This window comes from Muntiacus reevesi, chromosome 2 (assembly GCF_963930625.1).
Source record: "Muntiacus reevesi chromosome 2, mMunRee1.1, whole genome shotgun sequence".
Lineage (NCBI taxonomy): Eukaryota > Metazoa > Chordata > Mammalia > Artiodactyla > Cervidae > Muntiacus > Muntiacus reevesi.
In genome coordinates, this window is record NC_089250.1 from 214,768,042 (window position 1) to 214,774,369 (window position 6,328).

The 6,328-nt window shown below is 41.1% G+C and overlaps 1 pseudogene; it reads left to right on the forward strand.

The window, feature by feature from the left end:
- Positions 1–512: 512 nt before the first annotated feature.
- LOC136161975 (U4 spliceosomal RNA) lies at positions 513–581 on the forward strand (annotated as a pseudogene).
- The last annotated feature ends 5,747 nt before the right edge of the window (positions 582–6,328 follow it).

Below are 6,328 nucleotides of genomic sequence, written 5' to 3' on the forward strand. Positions count from 1 at the left end.
ACACTCTCACCTTCGGGACTGGCTGGTGGTGCCGTACAGCAAGAAATCCAGAACCTGGAAACCATTGAGGTAGCACTAACTCAGGGGCAAAGCCAGCAGAAAAGGGCCCAGGGAGAGCTTCAGGGAAACAGAGTGCCCTGACCATGCCATCCCTGAAGTTATGCTTCCCTTGACTTCAAGAAATTTATTCCAAGAGGGATAAATCGTCTTGGTTTTATAGGCTGGTTGGAATTTTGCTGCTATCTGATGTTTGCATGAGAAGAGTTTTGACAATGAGACAGGTCAGAGAGCAGGAAAGATAAGAGGAAAAGAAAAAGGAAAGGAGGAGGAAATTAAGAGAAGGAAGAAAGGGGTAAACAGAAAAGCACGTACAAAAAAGAAGAGGCAGAAGAATGAGAATCATAGAGCAATTTGGGGGTATATAGGCCAGTGTCCCCATTTCTCTCATCTAACAGATGAAAAAACTTGGGCCCCAAAATTTGAAGTCCCAGGGTGAGTCAGAGTGCACACCAAGCTTTGCGAAGTGGCAGTGTCATAGCCAGTGAGGTTTATCTGAGGCGCAATTATTGCTAGTTGAAAGAAGTGCACACCAGCATGAGAACCCAAGGGTCCTGGCACTGAGCCACTGTCTTCCTGCCCCAAGTCATGAATATAGAAAAGTAGTTTTTGGAACTAATTATTTCTTGCTCGTAATAGAAAATATGGAGTATGTATATAAGTAGAAAGAAAAAAAAGCCATAATTTAAGTATCCAGTACGACCACTATAAACATTTACCAATTTTCCTGTCTATTTTTCTATATTTAAGGATAATTTTTGGTTATAAACACTTTTCATATAATTTTATTCCATCTTTTTTCTTTTAGCATTATTTCATAAGCATTCTCCTATCTGTTTATTCTTCAAAAATATTTTTATGACACCATAATATTCAATCAAGTAGATATATCCTAATTTACTTAATCATTTTCTTACCATTAGGTGTATTGTAGATTCCCAGAAGTGAGATTTTAGAGTCAAAAGGTAGGAACTAGAGTTGCCAAATATAGCATCTAGAAATGTAGGATATTCAGTTAAATCTTATTCTCAAATTATTTGTCATTATTTAAAATTCAGACTTAGCTGTGAGTTGTGCATTATACCTGGCAACCCTAGCAGGAATATTTTAAAGATTTTCATATATATATATTTCCATGCCCTTTCTTCTCTAACATGTTTCCTCAGGTTTGAAAAGAAGAGGAATGCGAGAACAATTATCTAATATTTGGTAACCAGCAGGACTCAATGGGGCCCTTCCTGGGACAGACCCCTCCCCCCATGTCACCCCCTGCCTCCAGTTTGTAAAACAGTTGCACTCTCCCAGGCCTCCCTTGAATCACAAAAGCCTGACTCAAGAATAGAGACACAGATGTATAGAACAGTCTTTTGGACTCTGTGGGAGAAGGCGAGGGTGGGGTGATTTGAGAGAATAGCGCTGAAACATGTATATTATCATATGTGAACAGATCGCCAATCCAGGTTCGATGCATGAGATAGGGTGCTCGGGGCTGGTGCACTGGGATGACCCAGAGGGATGGGATGGGGAGGGAAGTGGGAGGGGGGTTCAGGATGGGGGACACATGTACACCCATAGCTGATTCATGTCAATGTATGGCAAAACCACTACAATACTGTAAAGTAATTAGCCTCCAATTAAAATAAATAAAATAATAAAAAAATAAAATAAAATTCACAATCTTAAAAAAGAAAAAAAAAGAATTAAGGACAGGGACTTCCCAGGTGGTCCAGCTGTTAAGACTGCTGGGGAGGGAGGCAGGAGGGGGTTTCAGGATGGGGGACATGTGTACACCCGTGGCTAACTCGTGTCAATGTATGGCGAAAGCCACTACAGTATTGTAAAGTAATTACCTCCAATGAAAATAAACTAATTAATTAAAAAAATAAAAATAAAAAACACAATGAGATATCACCCCACATCTCTCAGAATGGCTATTATCAAAAAGACAACAAATAGCAAATGTTGAGAGGATGTGAAGAAAATTAAAAATAGAACTACGATATGATCCAGCAACTTCACTTCTGGGTACTTATTGAAAGAAAATAAAATCACTAATGTGAAAAGATATACAACAATATTCCTTGCAACATTATTTACAAGAGCCAAGATATGGAAACAACCTAAGCATGTGATGAGTGGATAAAAAAGATGTGGTATATACATTCAATGGAATGTTACTCAGCCATTTTATAAAATAAAATCTTGCCATTTATGACAACATGGACAGACCTAGATAGGACACCTATCATCTAAGTGAAGTAAATCAGACAAAGACAAATACTGTATGATCTCACGTACATGTGGAATCTAAAAATCAGAACAAAGCAGAAGCAGACTTAAAGAGAAAAACACGTGGTTGCCAGAGGGGAGGGCGTTTGGGGGTTGGGCAAATACATGACAGGATTAAGAGGTATAAACTTCCGATTATAAAATAAATAAGTCACTGGGGTGTAATGTGTAGCATAAGGAATATTGCCAGTAATATTTTAACAACTTTGGAAAGAAATGGTCACTAGACTTATTGTGGTGATCAATCATTTCCTAATATTATGTAAATATTGAATCACTATGTAGTTTGACTAAATCTAACATAATATTTTACATCATACTTTAATTGTATAAATAAATAAATATTTTAAAGATTTAAAAAACTCAAACAAAACAAGTGGACTAGGGATAGATGAAACAAGAATGGCAAACCATCTATTGATCATCGTTGAAGTGGGTGATTCATTATACTCTTCTCTGACTCTTCTGTATATTTTATATTTTCCATAATAAAATGTTAATTCTTAAAAAAAAAAAAAAGAATCTGCCTTGCAATGCAGGGGGTGCGGGTTTAATCCCTGATTCGGGAACTAAGATCCCACCCACCACAGAGCAGCTAAGCCTGTGTGCCACCATCTCCTGATGACTGCGCTTGTGTTCCACAACTAGCAAGCCTGTGTGCCTCAACAAAAGATCCCACATAATGCAATGAAGATCTCAAAGCCACAGCTAAAACCCATGCAGCCAAATAAAGAAATAAATATTACAAAAAAAAAAAAAAAAAAGAAGCAAGCAGGACTGTGTTGGGCCTTCTTGGGACAGACTCCTCCCCATATCCCCTGCTTTAGCACTCTCTGAAGTTCCTAGATAATAGTATCTGATGCATGATTCCTGAGTTTTTTAGATGCTGAAAATCACCACCAAATGGAAGAAATTAACTACTGGCACCTAAGGATTAATCACCATCAATCAACCAGAGAATTGTGCACGAGCAGATTATGTCTCCTGGGACACCCCTCCTCCCTCACCTGGATTTTAAAAATGTTTTGTGAAATCCTTTGGGGAGTTTAAGGGGTTTTGAAAGGTGAACCCCCTCCTCCCCAGGCCCATACTCTCTCTGCTACACACTCACTGTTTGGCTTCGCTACGTGACAAGAATAGTACTTGTGAGACGCTGCAACCAGACTTGAACCTGCCGTGCCTCAATTGAGATCACACACCTGGTCTCAGGACTTAATGACATTCAGGTCTTTGATGTCTTGTTACAGAAAGAACTCAGTGAGAGGCAAAGTGATAAGTAAGAAGTGGATTTATTTAGACAGAAACACACTCCACAGATAAGAGTGTTGGGCATCTCAGAAGACAAGAGGCCCTGAAATATGGGGTGGTTAGTTTTAGGGACTCAGTAATTTCATAGGCTAAGGAATGGGAGGATTATTCTAACTATTTCAGAGAAGGGGTGGGGATTTCCAGGAATTAGACCACTGCCTACTTTTTAACCTCTTATGACTGATCTCAGAGTTGTCGTGGCTCTGGTCTGTCATTTAGAATGCTAATATGTTACAATAAGCATATAATGAGGCTCAATGTCTACTGGAAGTCAGAATCTTTCACCATTTTGGACCCAGCTGGTCCTAAGCAGTTTTTGTAAGGTCCTATGGCTGCATCATTTTTCAGAAGGTTGTACCTTGCACCTGTCCCTCCTGTTTCGTTCCCTCCTCAGAGATTTTAGTCCCATATTTTATGGGAAGCAAAGGGGAGATGGTCTGTCTTCTGTGACCACTTCATGTCTGAGTAGGAGTGTCAGTCCTGCCTGTCAGGGAGTAAAAATCTCTGGGTGCCTAATCTAGGGGACCCAAGGCCAGGACGGTGTCTTTGTTTTGAGTTGGTACAGGCTGGAACCCTTGCATAGCTATCATCTTGATGTGGAACTGTTCTAACAGCTTCCATAGCCTGTCGATAAATTTTCTTGGTGATGAAGCACTTTTTGTAACAGCATCAGAGTACAAAAATATCTATAAAAGTCCCGGTAAACCATCTGCTTCCACTGCAGGGGACACAAGTTCAGTCCCCAGTTGGGAAACTAAGGTCCTGCATGTCATGTGGCCAAAAAATAAAGTAAAATAAAGCTCAAACAACCATTAGCTGGGTCCTGGGGCGAGTATGTAGGAGGGTCAGTCGTGAGCAGGCTCTAGTTGAGCAGGGAATGTACAGAGAGCGAGGGAACAGTCATCTTGGGTGGCCTAAGCATAGAGGGTGGAACCGGGAAAGGCTGCCCTGCCTACCGGGACATGCTGCAGACACAGTCCCAGAAAGAGGGCTGGGCTTGAGTCTGAAGCATAGTAAGTTCTCTGTAACCTCCTCCTTATATTCCACCAAGAACTCATTTTGGTTAATGACAGAAGCACAATGGGAGGAGCGGGTTCTGACCGTGTCAGTCTGGATTCGGGAAGCATCCCTGCACAGTGACACCCCACCCCCAACCCTGTCATTGTTGGGACTGTTCACAAGTGGTTCATAAAACGCATCAAACACTTTAAAACTGCTCATAAAAAAATGGACCAATCAGCACGAGCCTGAAATAATTAGCTTCCTTTGCTGCGAAAAAATAATGCTCCTTAATTATTTTACTGATTGCATGAGAGGGTTTTTTTTTTTAAAGACAACAAACAGTTCTCTGAAGGCTCTGTCCTTCTACCTGCCTATAGAGGAAAGAGTCTAATTAAAATAAAGAGAAATACTAATTTTTAATGGGTTGATTTTCCCCACATCCTTTTTACCTCTCACCTTAACCCACTGACAGCTCCAAAAATTCCCCCCAAAAGAACAAACAAATTCCCATGATCTTGATGCTTCAGAGCAGTTTTAAGAAACAGCTCTAGCAGCAGGCTCTGGAAGCTTCAGAGTGGATACTGGAGCTCCTTCATTAAGTCAGTGCGTCCTCCTGCTTTCACCTGCCTCTAAAGGATGCTCTCACCTCCTGCCTCAAACACTTCAGGTCCCAGAGCTGCAGTTTCCTGTGGTCAATCCCATTCTGCCCCTTTGTTGTGAGTGAAGTACAAGAGCGATACCTGCTGGTAGTCAGGGGGATCCAAAGAGATGCTGTGAATAAACATTTGCCTGAGTGCTTGGCACATGGTAAGCACTTAGCAAATGTTACTACAACAGGCTGGGAGACCAAGGTCCAGTGGCTGGAGAGGGTGATTTTTCTGGTCACACACAAGATGACAGCAAAGCCGGTGTGAAGGGCATTCACATGCTGGCTCCACCCTCCTCGTTTTCCTTCTGGTATTCTGACTTGCCTCCAAGTACTGGTCTCCAGTGCTGGCTACGTTCTCTACCACTGGTGGAATGGCCCTCACTGCCTGGACCGCTGTGCTTAAAACCTGTGGCTGGATGAGAGCTATGGTCCTCCTTGGACCCAGCTCCATCCTGTTCTTGAATTGATATATGTACTTTTATATCCACTAGATAACTTTTGATTCCAAGATGCAGATAGTTTAAGCAAACTGAAAAGCAAAAAAGGGATTTTTACCTCCAAAATGTCCCAGGTTAAGACCTCAGGCATAGCTAGATCCAAGGGCTGGACCAGTGTCATCAGAACTTGACCTTTTTTCCTGGACTCCTCTCTCATGCAACCTTAATTTTCAGATAAGATGCCCTCTAGGGGTTGCAAGATGGTTACTGAATGAATGAATGAACACAGTTTGAACAACAATCTGAGCAGTCTGAAATTCTATTTTTCAGTAGATTAAGTCAATTCTTTGCAAATCCCAATAGAATTCATTTTAAAAAATTACTGGGGTACCAGAATAGCAAAAGGAACACAGGGAAACTGGGCATTATTTTACAGTTTATTTAATTCACTCCTTCTGCTGGCACTAATTTAATTCATCTCCACAGCTAAAGGAAGGACTGAGCTGAAATATTAACCTCAAAGGCAGCACTGGAACAGATAATAGAGCTGTGCCTGCGCACTCAGAATGGAAAGATAAAAGAGAAA